At 36.1% G+C, this 20,587-nt stretch overlaps 1 protein-coding gene and 1 pseudogene across 1 annotated transcript in view; one reads left to right on the top strand and one right to left on the bottom strand.

The window, feature by feature from the left end:
* The window catches only part of IL1RAPL1 (interleukin 1 receptor accessory protein like 1), a 761,161-nt gene that overhangs the window by 705,253 nt on the left and 35,321 nt on the right, over positions 1–20,587 (bottom strand). The window lies entirely within an intron of this gene.
* Positions 19,727–20,587, top strand: part of LOC131821594 (glyceraldehyde-3-phosphate dehydrogenase-like) — a 1,082-nt pseudogene continuing 221 nt past the window's right edge.

Here is a 20,587-nt window from a genome sequence, read left to right as displayed (position 1 = left end):
CCCCAGGAAGGGTACTTTTAAGAAAGCATTTGTTGTCTAGTCCCAAGACAACTACATTAGAAAATTAATATTAATTGAGCTAAATAAAATATCTCATGAACTTTGTGAGACCTATTAGAATCAGTAATGAAATGAAGAATGTTTCCATTGACCTGTTTCTTCACCAGGAGCCAGAAAATGATACAGCATGCAAATGGCATTCCTAACAACTTCATATGTGATGAATAGAAACCAGTGAGGTGTATGCTAAAGTCCTTAGTTTGTCATTACATATTTTACTCATTATCAATAAGAGGCACACTTGCTGAAAAAATGAAAGAGGCAACATTTATAAAACCAATATTTAAATTTATATAAATGGGAAAATGTAAAGAAGTATTTTATTATCACTTAAGAGTTTATAGTCATTCTTTTTCATTTGCCTTAAATGATGACACAAATTCTAAGAAGGGATTAATCTAAAAACAATTGAGCTATAAAAATAATGGCTACTCCATAATGGTGAATATTTCCCTGAAAATATTTTTTAAAGTGGCAAAAATCTTGAACATGTTTTACTGGCTCTCTGAGAGTTTTATCTTTGCATATTTTGCCACCAAATTTAGAAAAAGTGAGCAGCATAACATTATCACTTATGGTATCACAGTTATTCTTGTCATATTATGATTAGTCCTGATTGAAATGACATTTCCAACATGTACCAAATTTGTGAAAATGGTAATTACATTCTGCATTTACATAAGGTTATTCTTTTAGCCTGCCAATTGGTTATACAAGTTTCATAGGCATCTTTCTTTGAAATAAAACAAACATTGAACTCAAAGCATGATTAGATCATTGTTCCTTTGCAACAGTTCCCTTTTACTTTATGCCCACCAATAATTATTAGAGAAAGGCAGATTTATACTAATAGAAACAAGGGGGAAAACCCTATCAAATTTATGTGGGACAGTTTTATATTAAAATGTTTTGCTTCTTTCTAAATAATGCCCAGCATGCATGACTACTGGCTCTTGAATCCTATGTAATGGTGTCCTTTTCCCATATCAGTGAGATGGTTCAAATTAGTCAAGTAATCTCTTCCTGATAATATTCGGCTAGGAAAAAACCTCTTCTGGAATATGATAATCCACAGATTCAAAAGAAAACTGCAACTCCTTGCAGTAGTTATATGATGTTCCTATACAAATTATGAATTAAAGTTGAGATATTTATTAAACATTTTCTATGATTCAAGCACAGTACAAAGTTAAAACTTAGTATCAGTTCTATCTCAAATAGTTGGCTGCTAGTTGCTAGGTCATTTAACCTAGTTTGAGTGTCTTTTTCTCATTATTTATACGGAGATAAGATTCATAATATGTATTTCTCAAGCTTATTGTCTCAAAATACAAGTCAAAGGGTTTGGTTAATAGTACTGTATAGATTTCACCCAACATAAAGACTATTTGGCAGCATCTTGTTCTTCAGGAAGGGGAAATAGTTGTGAATATTGTGAGGGAGTGGAGTTGTTAAGTCCTCCTTTAAAACTAGCCTTTTCCTGAATACAAGCTTTTTATTCTCAGTCAGCTGAGTATAGCTCTGTGTCAGGGTGGACTGTAAATTTTCTTCCAATAAATCTGTCTCTACTTTTCAGAAATGAGAACTAAGACTGAACTTTTTTTTTTATAATGTTATGGTAACAATTAAGATAGAAAGTTAAAAAGAAAAAGGAAAAAAAGGAAGAAAATGGAAGTGAAATGTTAAGCAAAAAGCAGTCATGAAGTAATTAATAAGAAAAAAATACTTCAGGGGTGCCTGGGTGGCTCAGTGGGTTAAGTCTCTGCCTTCGGCTCAGGTCATGATCTCAGGGTTCTGGGACTGAGCCCCACATTGGGCTCTCTGCTCATTGTCAAATTAAATAAAAAATAATAATAATAAAATAAATTAAAAAAAATAAAAAATACTTCACATGTAAAAAAGTATTGTATATATTATTGTTATCTCACAGGATTATTGGGGGACAAAAGGAAGAGATTATATGAGAAATAAAGCGAAAATATCTTTAACATCTCATGCAGATGGAAGGCAGTATTTTTATTATTGCATAAATGTACACAAGCACACACACAGGCACACAAACGTGAATGCTGCTAAGGTTGAAAAATTTCTTGATCTTCCCAGAAGACATATTGTATTTAATGTGCAATCATGTCCTCTTTTACTTAAATATTCACTACTGATCCCTCAGGGAATGAAACAAATGAACAAATACAGAGCATGGAATCAGAAGCATAAATTTTGGTAAATTTTATAAAGCTACTTAAGGTTTTTCTTTCTGATTGAATCTGCTGTCACAGCTACAACAATTTTTATCCTTCTGTCATGCATCAGTAGATGTTATCCTAAACAAGCCATTAGGTATAAAAATGTTTTCCAGCAAATAGTTATCTATGAATAATATTCTTCAAAATAAAATAAAATAAGGAAATGACAGTACTCATGAACTAAGCACCTCTGATGAACATTTTAAAAGCCAAAGGTGGTGAATTTCATAGATGAATTACTAGAAAACATTGATGTTCTGACCTTTGAGGGATAAAAAATATAAACTTGCTTTCACTGTCATGTTAACACTGCTGTTTTTGACAGTCATTTTGCATATTTTCTAGCATTTTTCTTGACACCAGTAAAAAGCTGTCGGCCACGTTATCCTTCTCCTAAACCTGTAGTCAGGATTTCAGCATCTGTGACACAAGATCCCAAAATATTTGGGGAGGATTAGAAAACTTCTAGAATTATGACTTAGTCCCACAAAAAAACACAAGAATTGATCCTGCCTAGTTAGTATTCTGACTTATAATTCTATATCACAAGTAAAAAATAGGTACTTTTAGCTTTTCAGTCTGCCTTTAACTTTCATTTTTCAGAATTTGCCCAAGGGCCTATGGCAGTGGAGCAAGAAGTAAGTTTTACTGACCTTGAGGTCATCTAGGAAACCTACCATATTTTTTAAAAATTTTGTATTTTTTAAATTTTAAATGTCCACTATCCTCAGTCTTAACCTATGTTACCAATCTCACTTGGAATATCTGAAGAGCCTCTTTCCTTTCCTTCTTTGAAACTAAGCTCTAGATAAGCAGGAATAACCAAAAATTTACTCTGCCCCATTTTATGCTCTCTGCTGCTAGAATTACCTCCTAACAAGGAGTCAAGAGAGGTTTGCCAGTGGAGCCATCCCATGATTTATCATCCCATGATTTATCATGGGATGGCTCCACTGGCAAACCTTTTTTGACTCCTTGTTTCCAGTTTTATGTTCATGGACCTTATGGCTATTCCTTCAGTGACTCTGGGGCTGTAATCCTTTAGTGCAGGAAGTTTTCTGTCCTGTCCATACATTAGAATAACCAGGAGAGCACTAAAGAAACAAGCAAAACACACACACACAGACACACACACACACACACACACACACACACACACACACACACACTAAAAAATACAGGATTCCAGGCTCCACCCCAAATCAATGAAATCAGTCAGTCTCTGGGACGTTTGAATAAGGTTATTTTTTAAAAAAATATTTTATTTATTTATTTGTCAGAGAAAGAGGGAGAGAGAGCAAGCACAGGCAGACAGAATGGCAGGCAGAGACAGAGGGAGAGGCAGGCTCTCTGCCAAGCAAGGAGCCCGATGTGGGACTCGATCCCAGGACGCCGGTATCATGACCTGAGCCGAAGGCAGCTGCTTAACCAACTGAGCCACCCAGGCGTCCCTGAATAAGGTTATTAATAAGGACAAATATAAATCCTTCAGCATGACTCTACTGTATAAAAATATGTGATAACCACCAGACTTTGTAAAATAGAAGCCCAGTTCCTTACTATGATATAAAAAAGCCTTGACTCTCCAGCTGGAATCAACTTCTGTTTATTGAAAACACAGATTATTGTTCTATAGAAGTCTATTACTTATTAAACTCTTTTATACAAACAAATATCCTTCTGTTCCGCCCAAACTTTTACCTAGAATCATACTTTCTCTTCATATCTGGGAGTTGGCATGAAAATCAATAGCTCCTAGCTTATGCATATACTTTTCACTTAGTATGGAATGATCTGACATTGGAATGATCTGACCCTTGGGTGTCTCATGGATTACTACTCATCCTTCAAGGACCAGGTCAAACATCCACTTCACAAGACCATGTTTTTCAGACCTATATAAATCTCCTGGGCTGCTGTGGCATTGCATTCCTATCTTTCCTAGAGCACTATCTGTGTCACAGGGTAACATATCTATTAGCATAAAAGTCATTTAAGTTCATGGAATTTTCATCCCTGTGTCCCCCAAACACAGCAAGACACACCATACATCATATAGTATTTTAGTGGATATTTTGGAATGAGTGACTGAAATAATTAATTGCTACATTATAAAAAGTTTATTAAGAAAAGAAGAAGTTTTACAGCTATTGTACTTTTACCAAGTGACAGACATTCTACTAAGGGCTTTATACATAGTATCACACTCAGCTATTAAAACCAAAAGAAAAAGGTACCACTGGTATCCCCAATTTACAACTTAGCAAACCTAAAGAGGTTGCCTCCCAAAGAGAGATTAATTTTTGAGGCTCCCCACATCAGCATGACTTTACTCTTTCAGGAAATCTTTTTTCAGAGATAATTCTGTAACCTAGTAGACAGCTTCATTAGTGGCTTCAGGAAAATCCTGAAAATGCACTTATCTGAACAATATAGTGATCAACCAACTCTGTCTCAAGATAGTGTTGTTTACCTGAGGAACCCCTCCACCTTCATTTAGGACAACAGATTCTTCAACCAGATGAATCCTCTTACTTAACGACAGATTTTTACTCAATAAGACTTACTTCCAAGCCCTGGACTCACTGGGCCTACCAATCTTTTTCTATTATATCTTGGAGTTGCATAATTATAATCTGATCTCTCTATCAAAGACATGCTTTAATCTACTTGAACCCAGAACGCCCCAAATTTTATATATATGGTTGACCTCAACCTGTCCTCGGAGAATCTACTAAGACCCTGTTATAGTATTGTCCTTCTTTACTGTACAAAGTAATAAACTCAGCTTTGCTTGATGCATGTGTTATACTGGTGGTTATTTGGGGAAGCTGACACCAATTAATGGCACTCAATGGAATGAATCCTTTACTAGATCTGGGTTTGTGATAACTACCCTATACTTTCATCTGTTAATAAAATGAAATTAGTTTGTAGAACTTCAATCATTCTTACAGTATTTGTTTCTTTAAAATATTTATAGAAATGTTTCCCAACATATTTTTTAGGATAAAAGAAGACCTACAAAATGTACATTGATATGTGAAAGTTTTGATATGGATAAACTTCATTCCTTAAAACTATAAAGTATGTAGAAACTCTAAAGTATGTAGGCTCAGGGCAAAGTGGGAGGAATAGATCAGTCTTGTTAGGAGTGGTGAATTCCTAAAAACATTTAAATGATTTCAAAGATTTGCTTTTCTTATGTATGTTTGCTATACTTTGTGTTTCTTCCCTAATCTTACAGCATGCCTCGTTCTTAGGCTTTCTGAACAGGGAAACATATCCTAAAATAACTGCTAACATGGACTGGTTGTTGACTGTGTGCTACATTCTAGTTAAGATGTTTAGTTCTTAGGTTGGAGGAGTAAACTTGGAGGACAACTTACAGAGAATTTTAAACTAATGGATATGGAATTTCTCTTGAAATAAATTCAGAGAATTCTTGGAAGAGTTTAATATGGAGGGGTTATTGATAAGATTCACATTTTAGAACATCCCTTACATTGCTGAGAATGGATTATTACACACACACACACACAAAAAAAGAGGATGCAGGGAGATCAGTTGGAAGTTTGCTGAAATTGGGAAAAGACAGAGAATGTGAATGTGCTTGTATGTGCATGTGTATCTATATTTTACTGAGAACGAAATGGAAGAAGGCCTACCTCTGTTCTCAGGTCAGAATTTTGAGGGTTATTTCAAGATCACTGTAAGTTATGTACAAAAACTCCAGTGTATGCTGGACTGTGAATGGGTAGGGTTAGAGGGACTGCTTGGGGGTGGCAGAAAGGAAGTAAAAAATACTTAGGGAGACATTATCCTCAAACCAACCTATAAAAAGTGAAATAACCCTTTTGACTTAAGGGTATAAAAAAGCAGCCCACAGGATCTGACTTAAGGGTATAAAAAAGCAACCCACAGTGTCTTGAGCATATATCATGACACAAGCTCTAAGCTTAAATAGTATAGGTTAAGTGGCAAACTCTGGCAAAGGGAGTCAGAGAAATAAAAAATGAAAAAGGCCCTTCTTTTTTTCACTTGTCTTCCAGTCTCTTTCCGAAAAGTTTCTCATGACAATCTTGATTACAAGTATGCCTTATTTTATTATTTCACTTAACTGCACTTCACAGATACTGCATTTTTTTTTAAAATAAATGGAAGGTTTGTGGTAACCCCATATCAAACAACTCTATAGGCACCTTTTTTCTTCCCAACAGCATTTGCTCACTTCACATTTCTTTGTCACATTTTGGTAATTCTTGCAATATTTCAAACTTTTTCATTATTATTATATTTGTTACGGTGATCTGTGATCAATGATCATGACTCACTGAAAGCCCAGATAATGGTTAACATTTCTTAGCAATGAAGCATTTTAATTATGCATGTACATTAGTTTTCTTTTAGACATAATGCTATTATATACTTCAGAGACTACAACATAGTTTATACATAACTTTTACATGCAATGGGAAACAAACAAACAAACAAAAAACTCATTTAACTCACTTCATTGCAATATCAGCTTGATTCCAGTAGCCTGGAACAAAACCCTCAATAACTTTGAGGTAGGACTTCCCATCTCTGTATTCCCATAGCCCCGTGTTTCTTAGAATTTATCAGACTGCATGTCTTTATTTATTAATCTGCCTCTCCTATCAGCAAGAGCTTAAAGAATGAACAAGACTGTATCGCAACAGTGCCCAGTACATAGCCCAATAGATGACAGTTGAGTGAATACATACATGAAAGAGCAAATAAAACAGGCAATAATGTATAAATGACCCTGAACATCTTACTCTTTTTTACTTTGGATTTTAAAAGCATGCCCTAATGTTTCATTCAGGAGTAAAATAAGGATTTTTGTTCAACTGAATTTGGAAACTACTAGGTTAAGCAAAGCTTTTTTTAAAACAAAAAGTTTAAACTTTTTTTTCTTTATTCTTGAAGAACATATCAAAAAAGACTGTGGAAAGAGCCAAGATGCCCTTCAGCGGACGAATGGATAAGGAAGATGTGGTCCATATACACTATGGAGTATTATGCCTCCATCAGAAAGGACGAATACCCAACTTTTGTAGCAACATGGACGGGACTGGAAGAGATTATGTGGAGTGAAATAAGTCAAGCAGAGAGAGTCAATTATCATATGGTTTTACTTATTTGTGGAGCATAACAAATAGCATGGAGGACAAGAGGAGTTAGAGAGGAGAAGGGAGTTGAGGGAAATTGGAAGGGGAGGTGAACCATGAGGACTATGGACTCTGAAAAACAATCTGAGGGTTTTGAAGGGGCGGGGGGTGGGAGGTCGGGGTACCAGGTGGTGGGTATTATAGAGGGCACAGATTGCATGGAGCACTGGGTGTGGTGCAAAAACAATGGATACTGTTACGCTGAAAATAAATTTAAAAAATTAAAAAAAATTGTGTTGTTCAGCGTGGTAGCCACTAACAACATTTGGCTATCTAAATTAATTTATATGAAACAAAAATAAGAACTCAGCTATTCAGTTATACTAGCAGTATCTCAAATATTTAATAGCTACATGTGGCTATTGGTTACTGTATTGGACAGCACAGATGTAGAATATTTCCTTCATTATACAAATTCTATTGGATAGTGCTAACTGCATTGACCTGGAGATACTATTATTCCTGAAAACAATGTTTGGAAAGTCCTACTCCTGCAATATCTTTATTGTAGGAATTTTTAGGCTATACACTGTAATGCTACTCTGCCAAATTCTTTACTATTTTGATTCATGCTGATTACATTTAGACTAGAAATAAAGCATGTAGATGATTTTAAAATTTGATCTTCACTTATTGAATATCTATTTAGCACAAAAAGTTTTTAATACTCAGAACTTGATAAAGATAGTGACGAGATCAAAGTAGTAAAAGCAAAAATCTTTATGTAACATCTTCCATGAGCTAGTTTTAAAACCATTACATATTGCTTTCATCTGTACTTTGGGTGATTTCTAATTGTGAAGAATCCCTCTAGAAGGCAATTTGCCATACTCCATGTTGCTGCAATCATTTGGATAGTCTTAGAAAGTTTGCGGGGAAAAATAGTAATTTAGGAAATGAAAATTACATTTTTCTGTTGATTTTCTCAGACAATGGAAAAATAAACTTAGAATAACATCAAAGAAAATGAATTTTATAAGTTTAAATAAATAGGAACACCTGGAAAGATTTAAACAGATCCAGATAAATATTTCTCCTGGCAATACAGAAGTAAATGCTGCAAGCTTTATTTATGTCAGAGTCAAGTTCAAAATTCAAGTTAACTTTTGAATTTACAAAGAAAATTGAGAAGAGGATTAGAAGTTACTTAAGAAGTAACAATAAATTCTTTATTGTCTGATTCTTCTGAGCTCTCTCATTATTTTGTTATCACATATATTTATTATGATTTGAAATGTGTTTTTTTTTTTTTTGTGGTATCATTTCTCAACTGAGTGCCCCTTAGGACAATGACATAAAATACTTAGCATTGTCATGTTTCTTATTCATTGCTCTCCATTATGTTAATGTTCATATTCCAAAGACAATTATTTCCATTTATTCTTCTCCTTACTCCATTAGCCTTCCCCATGCGTTCTCATTAGTTAGAGTCTAGAAATGGCTTTTTTGCCCTTTCTAAATTTGTGTTTTAATGTGTCTCTTTTTTACTTGTTTTGTTCTGAATGTTCAGAGAGAAACAGAAGGTTGACAAAGTTGGTTCTAAAAGAACACCAGAAATTGGTATGTATCATCAGTGATATAGACGAAGATGAACTTAGCAGTTCCCTTAGCTTGACTAAAGTTTAGACAGGTTTCTTCCTGGTTACAGCATCCCATTTTCCACTTTCCTCTTCTTAGAGTACTTACTTTAGGAAACTTGCAATTGTAAATTTCTTCTCTGCCTCTTTGAGATGTAAATCTTCTACAGTGTAGTAATATCTTTTTCAAGCATTGGGAGCCATCACTTTTCAAATGCAATCATCAGGAAGGATAGTACCCCTATTTCCCAGTCTGTGCAGTGGGATGGGGTAGGGTCTTACTGATAAGCCCTGATTAGCAAATACAGATAGCCTAACACATTAACCAACCATCTCCTGAATGTCTTCTTTTCACAAACTCACTCTAGTGTTTAAAAACTTCCCTGACTTTGTTTCAACTGAGTTGAGTTCAATATCTCACCCTGTTTGCATTAGTTATGAAGTCCTGCTGCTTTTAAGAAGTGTCCTGTGCCATATCTCTTTGACAAAAGAAAAGGTGCTGGAATAAAATTGTGAAGCTCTATACGAAACTGACTGATGCCTTTCTTATAGGGTGATAAAACTACAACCGTCAGGGTTTTCTTCTCTTCTGAAGAGAAATAATTTTTATGCCTCCTAGACAAAAATAATTTGCAACTTATCAGTTTGCTATAAGTTAAAAACTCACTTTACAAAGTCTGAGATAATAACCCTCATGTTGAGTTTTGAAATAACTTAATTAACACTCTTATAGTTCTGGAAACATCTTGTCAAATATTGGCCAAGCAGTTTTAGTGAATTTTATTCTTTTAATTATTTTTTTCCTGAAGTCTGAAAGGTCATGACTTTATTTCCTCTGGAAGTTTTCTAATATCAGGTGTTTAATCATTTAGTCGCTTGTCCATTTTCATCAATTTCTTTATTTCATCAATTCTAACATGTGAATTTTGCTCACATTTTATCATCTCTGAAACTGGAATGTCTTTTACAATTGCTGTGATAAGAAAGCACTGTGTCATAGTTTATTGGTACAGATATTGATTGTGTCTCTTACAATATTTAGCACCTTACATTTATTGAAATGAGATAAGTCCCTGCAGAGAGAATTTATGAAGGTTGCTTTCAAGGGAAAAAATGTATAAGTGATGACAAAGCTTTCCACTTATCAGAATAAACTTCTGTAATGGTGTGTCCAGTTACATCAAGTCTGCATGATGACTTAAATTTTACACTCTTACACAAGTTTTTTACACTGTGTATAGTTCTATCTTAGTTTAAAATCACACTTCCTATAGATTTTTTCTATTTTGTTTAATTGATCTTTTTATTTCATACAAATTCATTTAATTCATTACCTGTTTGTATGTATTATGATTATTCTAGCGGTGATAGTAAAATGCAGAAAGCTCCCAAAGAAAATAAAAGCATGCCTTCCCAAATTTCAGGGGGAAAAAAAAGGAAAGGAAAATAAAAAGGAAATAAACTGCTTGAGGAGTATTTGATAAGGTGCTTCTGAAACCTTCAGATAGTTCATGGAATTATCTCAAAAGAACATTAGAAAAACACATGTAAGCGTCATATGCCAAACTACATGTCAGAGACGAGTTAACCAAATGAAGAGGGTAGGATAGAGTGGACAGTCTGAACATCAGAGATAGCAGCTCAGTAAATGAAATAATGAAGCTTTAAGAACCTTTGGGTAGCTCCGAATGACTGATATGGAAGTTGAGTATGGCTTGAGGGGACCCTGAAGTAGTAGCTAATGGAGAAATGGTAAAAAGCCATCGTGCTTGAACAGTTCAGATGTTATTTTGAAAAGTTAAGACATTGCTGAAGGATTTTTAAACAGGGAGGGGAAAGTTCAGACTTATATTTTACAACTATCAGTACAAATGTCTAACAGCTGGATTAGAAGTCATTAAATGTGGGAATTAATGAGAGATGAGAATAAGGAGTAGTAAAGGACACTGAGATCTAAAATTCTGGTTCACCACCAACCTGGCATAAAAAACATATGGATCCTATGGCCTTTGGGTCTGTCATCACCTAATCCAAATGATTTATCCTCCTCCAAGAGACAGTGAGACGGAAGTCATCATATGTCTGTCAGCCCTAGATTCATAAACTGATGCCAAAATTGTGAGCATCCTTTCCACCAAAACACACATACATTTACTGCACTACCATCTCCATTCATTTATTCACTCACTCAACCACTCATATACAATATCCATACATACCCTATGTCTCAAACTCTTTCATTGTAACCCCTGGTATAAGTATCTCCATGGTCATATAAGTGCCCTAAATCCTCAGCATCTCCTTCTCTTCCTGGCATTAATCAGATAAAACCTGGCTCTTCTCTGTGATTCTCATTTCTCCTGCAGCCATCTCATAGTGCTGCCCATTTATTTACTCACATTCTTCACTTAGCAGACAGAAGCTGGTATTGCTGTTCTTATTTTCTATTGTGGTTCCTAAATAATAACTCATCCACCCTCTTTTCCAAAATCCTGTTGTTATGAAAGGTATGTCAGTTGCTTCTGTAATTTTTTGCCCTCTCTGCTCTCATTTTCCAGCCTCATTCAAAGAAGCTTTTAGCATCTGTTTTAAAGACTTCCTTTTCCACCAAGGTCTATTATCAGTTTTGGTGCCTTCAGGATATATGAGGATGACCCATCATAATACCACATATATTCATCAGGATAGGCTATATTACAAATTACTCCCAAATCTTAGTGGTTTTTCATAACAAAGATTTATTTGTCACTCAAACTGTGTTTGTTTGGGGTGATGGTTGGGGGTGATGCTGTATCTCCCTACTTCAAGACTGAGATTTCATCAAATTATCAGACTCAGAATGATTATAATCTCACGTAACACTATGCATCTTTTCTCTTTACTGGCAGTTATAATTGTACTTTTACATGTATTTTTGTGGCTTTGATTGTGTTCCTTGACCTTTGCTACATAAGGCCTATGAGGGCAGTGGCTATGTCTGGTTTTGTTAGTATTAGATTGTTTGGTGATTAAGCCATGTTAGGCACATAATAGGTATGAAATAAATACTTACTGAACTAAATAATGGATGGAGAGATGAATAGATGAATGGATTCCTAGATGGAAGTGACATTAATTACAGACAGAGAGTGAGGAGAAGAAAGGAAAGGAGAGGAAGGTTTTAAGGAAGAAGTAGTAAACACTGGCCAGTCAATGGGCAGAGTTCATGGGAAATCCAAGTGTAGGTGACCTATAGTTACAGTAAAGCTGGAGGGGAGAGTTGAGGGGAGACATAAACATTTGTAAACTATCAGGATATAAGTAGCAGGTGAATTAAAGCAATAAATGCTTACATTATGACATTGTCTGCATTTATCACTCCAATTGATATCCACTCCCTTATATCCATGTATGTAATACCATGTCACTTTTGGCTCCCCCCTAACAAGAAGCAGTCTATTACCTATTGAATCTGGGCTGACTTTGTGACTTGCTCTGGCCAACAGTGTGTGATAGGAGAGCCTGATTTTATCAAGTGATTAGACTTCCCTATAAACAGATAACTCCCAAACATGTGGGAAATTCCAGGAAAAATGAAGAGAACTTCCTATTGACCTACAGTTGATAGCAGACATATGACAGAGTGCAGGCAATCCAGAGACTCATGATCAATATCAAATGCTTACTGTTTTTTATTTTGGGTTTTTTTAATTTTTTGGTGGAAAACATCAGATTTCTTTCTTTTTTTTAAAAAAAATAATTTATTTATTTTCAGCATAACAGTATTCATTATTTTTTCATCACACCCAGTGCTCCATGCAATCCGTGCCCTCAATAATACCCACCACCTGGTACCCCAACCTCCCACCCCCCTGCCACTTCAAACCCCTCAGATTGTTTTTCAGAGTCCATAGTCTCTCATGGTTCACCTCCCCTTCCAATTTACCCCAATTCCCTTCTCCTTTCTAACACCCCTTGTCCTTCATGCTATTTGTTATGCTCCACAAATAAGTGAAACCATATGATAACTGACTCTCTCTGCTTGACTTATTTCATTCAGCATAATCTCTTCTAGTCCCATCCATGTTGCTACAAAAGTTGGGTATTCATCCTTTCTGATGGAGACATAATACTCCATAGTGTATATGTACCACATTTTCCTTATCCATTCGTCTGTTGAAGGACATCTTGGTTCTTGCCATAGTTTGGCGACCGTGGCCATTGCTGCTATAAACATTGGGGTACAGATGGCCCTTCATTTCACTACATCTGTATCTTTGGGGTAAATCCCCAGGAGTGCAATTGCAGGGTCATAGGGAAGTTCTATTTGTAATTTCTTGAGGAATCTCCACACTGTTCTCCAAAGAGGCTGCACCAACTCTCCACATCCCCTCCAACACATGTTGTTTCCCGTCTTGTTAATTTTGGCCATTCTAACTGGTGTAAGGTGATATCTCAATGTGGTTTTAATTTGAATCTCCCTGGTGATGGGAAAACTGGGCAGCTATATGTAGAAGAATGAAACTCGACCATTCTCTTACACCGTATACAAAGATAAACTCAAAATGGATAAAAGACCTCAACGTGAGACAGGAATCCATCAGAATCCTAGAGGAGAACATAGGCAGTAATCTCTTCGATATCAGTCACAGCAACTTCTTTCAAGATATGTCTCCAAAGGCAAAGGAAACAAAAACGAAAATAAACTTTTGGGATTTCATCAAAATGCTTACTCTTTTAACCCACTGTTTTTTTTTTTTTTTTTCAGTGATGTGTTATAAATTCTAGCTTACTGTTACAAAAAAGAGATAAATAGTATAAAAATAACAATTACAGAACCATTCATATTTTGTGACCTTATTTTTTTTAATATGAAAATATGAAAAACAGAGAACACTATATCACTTTCATACACCATCATCTAGGTTCAACAATTATCAACATATTGCTGATTTAATTTCACTTCTATTCTACCCATTGCTCTGAACACCACCTAAATTCTTTAGAAGGATATTCCTGACTTCTATTATCTCTTTTTTCAAAGTAACTTTAAGTATATACTTTAGAAAAGACAACTTGAACACTTTGAGAACAAATAAAGTGATTAAAAGATATTTTCTAACAAGTTCATCTAAATTAATTTTTATATAAGCTGAATATCAAAAGCCAGAAAGGAAAGAGAAAGCTGGAAAATAAATACCTTCTTGACTGATAAAGGGGCAGAGTTAGCCCTGTGTATATTCATGTAGGGATCACAATATCTTTATTTGTGAAGGGAATATAAGGATCAGAAAAAAGAGTTCCTACGTAAGCAAAGAGAAGGTAGAACAGATCTAATGTTAACTGGATTCCCAGATGATAGACAAAGCATTCATGGGGGAAAAAATCAAGAATAAATGTTATTTATTATAAGGTAATTAACACGTACACTGGGGGGGAGTGGGAATATAACTTGACACCAAGTTTCAATAACCTGAGGATTTTCTCACAGTCAAGGGTCCCATAACCATGTACCTGTGAAGGAGGAAGAAATGTTTCAATAGTATATACAAAGAAAGGGTTTACTGATGCAGAAATAAAATTACATTTTAAACTCTTTTAAGTATATTTTTCTCATAATATGTATGTAGTTATTAAGAGATTTAGTCAATGGAAATGTTTTCACAGACTTTTGGGGGGTAAAGAAATAAAATGTATATAGAAATAAAATGTATATACTTACCCTCATATCAGGTATGGGCTAAGTACGGATATTTTAACAAACTACTACTGCTTAATGGCAGTTGTCCAAAAACAATTACAGGAAAAATGAAAGATCTTCAATTAAATTTACTCATTTATTAGTAATGAACATCTTGATAGGTCCGAGACCCATCGTCATGTGATGTGATTTCTATTTTAAAGTAAAAACTTTGTATCAGGCTTACTTACTTTAGTTCATGTAACCTATACAAAGTTGATTTGATATTTACTCCCACCTTTTTTCATGAGAAGCTCTGAGAGATTAAGAGTGTCACCTAAGCTTCACACTGGCAGAAATTTAAAGTTTTAAGAACTACTGCATGTCATCTAGTTCTTATCCAGTGTTTATGCTGCTATAATATAATACTTCTTATAGTAGATACAATTAAAAACAGGCTTCAATATTGGCTTTACATATATACTAACTATTTTGATTGTTTAAAAAAAGACCTTATTCAGTATCTTCAGTATCTGTATTGAAGATATTTTTAAAATATTTTTTTAAAAGATTTTTTATTTTCTTAATTTTAATTTTATTTTTTCTAAGGTTTTATTTATTTATTTGACAGAGACAGAGACATAAAGAGAGGGAATACAAGCAGATGGAACAGGAGAGGGAGAAGCAGGTTCCACTCTGAGCAGGGAGCCCTATGTGGGGCTCGATCCCAGGACCCTGAGATCACGACCTAAGCCAAAGGCAGATGTTTAAGGACTGAGCCACCAGGTGCCCCTAAAAAGATTTTTTTTAAGGTTTTATTTATTTACTTGAGAGAGAGAGAGGGAGAAGGAGAGAAAGAGAGCTTGTGTGCGTATATGAGCAGAGGGTAAGGACAGGCAAAAAGGGAGAAGCAGGTTCCCTGCTGGGAGCCAGATGCGGGACTCAATCCCAGGACCCTAGGGTCATGACCTAAGCCAAAGGTAGAGGCTTAATCCACTGAACAACCCAGGTGTCCAATATCTATCCACTCTTGAGGTTTGGTCCAAGATGGCAATGTAGGAAGATCCAGAACTTGTCCCTTCTATGAAACACACCAAATGACACCTATTTATAACCATTCCTCCTGAAGAAGAACTGAGGGCTAACTGAATAACTTCTGCACAACAAATGGTAGAGAAAATGAAAAAAGAGAACAGCAAGAGAGATGGATACAGGGTAACAAATGGAACCTCCAACCCTCATGCTGTGAACTACAGTGGAAAGGGAGTACGGAGGGACCAGGAACAGATTTGTCTATCCCCGAGCACAGAGGAAAAAACTGCAGTTTAAAAGCAGCTACCAAATAAAAGAGCCAACCCTAGAACTTTGCCGAATGGTGGGGGTAGGTGCCTCAGGGAGCAGGGACTGATAAGGAAGGTCTGTGCTCCTATTCTCTTTGAAAGCATAGATCAATGCACAGTCCAGGTGTCCTAACTGACCCGCTACCTGAGAGCTCTGTCCCTAGCCCACACAGCCCCAGCTGACCCACCAAAGTGGATATAGGATGGTGCGTACTGGGACACTTCTGGCTAATGCTCACTACAGCCTCAGTCTTTGCACCAAGAAACACAGGTGCAAAGGACCATGGAACACTGCAGACTTATTTCACTCCAGCTTCAATGGCTTGCTAGGACACTCATACTGCAGAACATTCAAAATCAACCTGGCAGACATCCACTTCAGATACAGCTTCTCTGCAAAGACTGTCCCAGAAACCCCTGACCCATGTTTGCATCAGTTTTAGCCAACCAACCAGGGCATCCCCTGTTTATAGTCCCTAGAGCACTGCCACCTGAACCACCCTTGGTTCCAGTCACACGGCCAGGGCATTACCTGCACTGAGCACCTTGGGATATCCTGGTTTGCACCCAAGTCAGCTACACCCATCCTGTCAGTTAACCCTCAATATAGAGAGCCCTAGGATAATCCTAGCTTGCACCCATTTCACCTGCAGCTGTGCCCTCAGGACATAGACCCCCAAGACACCCTGGTCTGATCCACTTCAGCTGTCCTGACAGGGTGCCTGCTCTGTGGAAATCCCCAGGAACCCCAATCCATAGCAGTGACGGTTTGAACCAGCCAGCAAAAGTCACTGAGCACACACAGTCTACATAGGGGATAACCATACATAAGAACAATCCTTCAAGTTTAGGAGAAGTAGCTGTTTTACCTGATCCATAGAAACAAACACAGAAAGTCAAGCAAAATGGGGAGACAGAGGAATATATTCAAAAAGAAAGAACAAGACAAAGCCTCAGAAAAAGAACTATGTTAAACAAATATAAGAAATATGCCCAATAAAGAATTTAAAGTAATGATGGTAGGGTGCCTGGGTGGCTCAGTCAGTTAAGTGTCCGACTTTTGATTTTGGGTCAATTCATGATCTCAGGGTCATGAGACTGAGCCCCATGTTGAGCTCTGTGTTGAGTGTAGGGCCTGAGATTCTCTTTCTCCTCCCTCTTCCCCTCCCTGCTAAGGCGGTCCCTCTCTCTCTCTCTCTCTCTCTCTCTCTCTCTCTATATATATATATATATATATATATATACACACACACACACACACTCATATATAAACATGTATATCATTATAAAGATGCTCACTGGGCTGGGAAGAAGAGTAAAAGAACTCACTGAGACCTTCTATAATGAGATTGAAAATAAAAAAAAAAAAAAAACACACAGTACACATTCTTTTCCAGTGCACAAGAAAGATTCTCCAGAATACATTATATGTTGGGCCACAAAACAAGCCTCAATAAATTTTAAAAATGTTGAAATCATACCATACATCTTTTTCTGACTATAAACATAATGAAACTAGAAATAAATCACAAGGAAAAAAAGACCTGTAAAAACCACAAACACATGGAGTCTAAACAACATGATACTAAAGAAACCAAGGAGTCAATGAAGCCATCAAACAAGAAATTAAAAAAACACATGGAGACGAATGAAAATGAAAATACAATGGTTCAAAATCTTTGGAATACAGCAAAACCAGTCCTAAGACTGAAAAATATACTGATACAGGTCTGTCTTAAGAAACAAGAAAAAGCACAATACAACAAGCTAACCTTAAAAAGAAAAGAGGAAAAAACAAAGTTCAAACTGAGTAGAAGGAAAGAATAATAAAGATCAGAACAGAAATAAGTGATACAGAAACTAAAAAATGACAGAAAAAAATCAGTGAAACCAAGAGCTTGTCCTTTGAAAAGATAAAATAGATAAACCCTTAGCCAGACATATCAAGAAAAAAAAGAGAAAGGACCCAAATAAATAACATCAGAAATGAGTTAGAAGTAACAAGCGACACTACAGAAATGCAATGGATTATAAGAGAATACTACAAAAAATTATATGACAACAAATTAGGCAACTTAGAAGAAACAAATAAATTCCTAGAAAAATATAATCTTCCAAAACTGAATCAGGAAGAAATAAAAAATCTGAATAGACCAAATACTAGTAACAAAATCATGTAATCATCTTATTAGAAGCATAAAAGCATCTTACAAAATTCAACATCCATTCATGATGAAAATTCTCAACAAACTGAGTTTATAGGGAACATATCTCAATATAATGAAGGCCATATATGAAAAACCCAAGTTAACACCATATCTATGGTAAAAACCTGAAATCTTTTCCCCTAAAATCAGGAACAACACAAGGAAGTCCACTTTTACCACTTCGATTCAACACAGCATTAGAAGTCCTAGCTGTAGCAACAACAACAACAAAATAGGAAAAAAAAAGAAAAAGAAAAATAGGTAACAGGCATCCAGTACTGGGAATGAAGAAGTTCAACTGTCACAATATGCAGATGATATGATACTATACATAGAAAATCCTAAAGATTCCATCCAAAAATCTACTACAAGTAGTAAATGAATTCAGTAAAGTTGCAGAGCACAAAACTAATAGCCAGGAATCAGTAGCATTTATATGCACAAATAAGATAGCAAAAAGAAAAATTAATAAAACTATCCCATTTACTATTGGACCCAAAACAATAAAATACTTAGGAATAAATACATTTAACCAAAGGAGTAAAAGACTGGTACTCTGGAAACTATAAAACACTTGTGAAAAAAACTGAGGATGACACAGACAAATAGAAAGATATTCCATGCTCATGGATTGGAAGAATTAGTATTGTTAACATGCACATACTACTTGAAACAATCCACAGATTCAAGCAATTCCATTGCTACAGTTCCTCTCAAAATAACAACATTTTCTCACAAAACCAGAACAAATAATAATAACATTTATGTAGAACCACAAAGATCCTAATAGCCAAAGTAATCTTGAGGAAGGAAAACAAAGCTGGAAGTCTCACAATTTCAGATTTCATGATATACTACAAAGCCATAGTAATCAAAACAGTATGTTACTGGCCAAAAATTAGACACATAGATCAATAGAACAAAATAGAGAGCCTGGATGTAAATCCACACTTATGTGGTCAATTAATCTATGATAAAGGAGGCAAGAATATACAATGGGAAAAAGACAGTCTCTTCAACAATTAGTGCTGAGAAAATGGACAGCTACTAGTTAAAAAAAAAAAAAATTGGACCATTTGAAAACACCATACATGAAAAAAAAAAAAAACCCAAAACCTCAAAATGGACCAAAGATCTAAATGTGAAATTGTAAACCATAAAAATCCTAGAAGAGAGAACAAACAGTAATTTTTATGACATACGCCATAGTATCACTTTTCTAGATATGGTTCCTAATGCAAGGGGGGGAAAAAAAAGCAAAAATAAACTATTGGGACTACGTCAAAATAAAATAAAAATGCTTTGCCTTGCAAAGGAAACCACCCACAAAACAAAACTGAATGGAAGAAGATATGTGCAAATGACATATCTGACAAGAGGTTAATATAAAAATATATAAAGAATTTATACAACTCAACACCACAAAATCAATCTGATTAAAAATGGGTAGAGAGGCTCTCTGCTCCTCCCCGTTTGACAGACAGCCACACCTTCTGGTGCAGTGCCGGCTGAGACACAATGATGAAGGTCGTAGTGAATAGATTTGGCCATATTGGGCAACTGGTCACCAGTGCTGCTTTTAACTCCAGCAAAGTGGATACTGTAACCATCAATGACCATTTCATTGACCTCAACTACATGGTCTACATGTTCCAGTATGATTCTACCTATGGCAAATTCCACGGGACAGTAGAAGCTGAGAACAGGAAGCTTGTCATCAATGAAAAGTCCATCTCCACCTTCCAGGAGTGAGATCCTGCCAACATCAAATAGGGTGATACTGGTGCTGAGTATGTTGTGGAATCCACTAGGGTCTTAACCAACATGGAGAAGGCTGGGGCTCACTTGAAGGGCAGGGCCAAGAGGATCATCATCTCTGCTCCTTCTGTTAATGCCCCCAAGTTCATGAGGGGTGTGAACCATGAGAAGTATGACAACTCCCTCAAGATTGTCAGCAATACCTCCTGCACCACCAACTGCTTGGCTCCTCTGGCCAAGGTCATCTATGACAACTTCAGCATCATGAAGGGACCATGAGCATCTCCTATGCCATCACTGCCACACAGAAGACTGTGGATTGGCCCCTCCAGAAATCTGTATGTAGCATGATGGCTAAGGGGTTGCCCAGAACATCATCACTGCTTCCACTGGTGTGGCCAAGGCTTTAGGCAAGGTCATCCCTGAGCTGAACAGGAAGCTCACTGGCATGGCCTTCTACATCCTTACCCTCAATGTGTCTGTTGTGGATCTGACCTGCTGTCTGGAGAAAGCTGCCAAATACAACAACATCAAGAAGGTGGTGA

The sequence above is a fragment of the Mustela lutreola genome, chromosome X (assembly GCF_030435805.1).
Source record: "Mustela lutreola isolate mMusLut2 chromosome X, mMusLut2.pri, whole genome shotgun sequence".
Lineage (NCBI taxonomy): Eukaryota > Metazoa > Chordata > Mammalia > Carnivora > Mustelidae > Mustela > Mustela lutreola.
The sequence above is the reverse complement of the archived record's forward strand: the minus strand, read 5'-3'. Positions and strand labels throughout refer to the sequence as shown.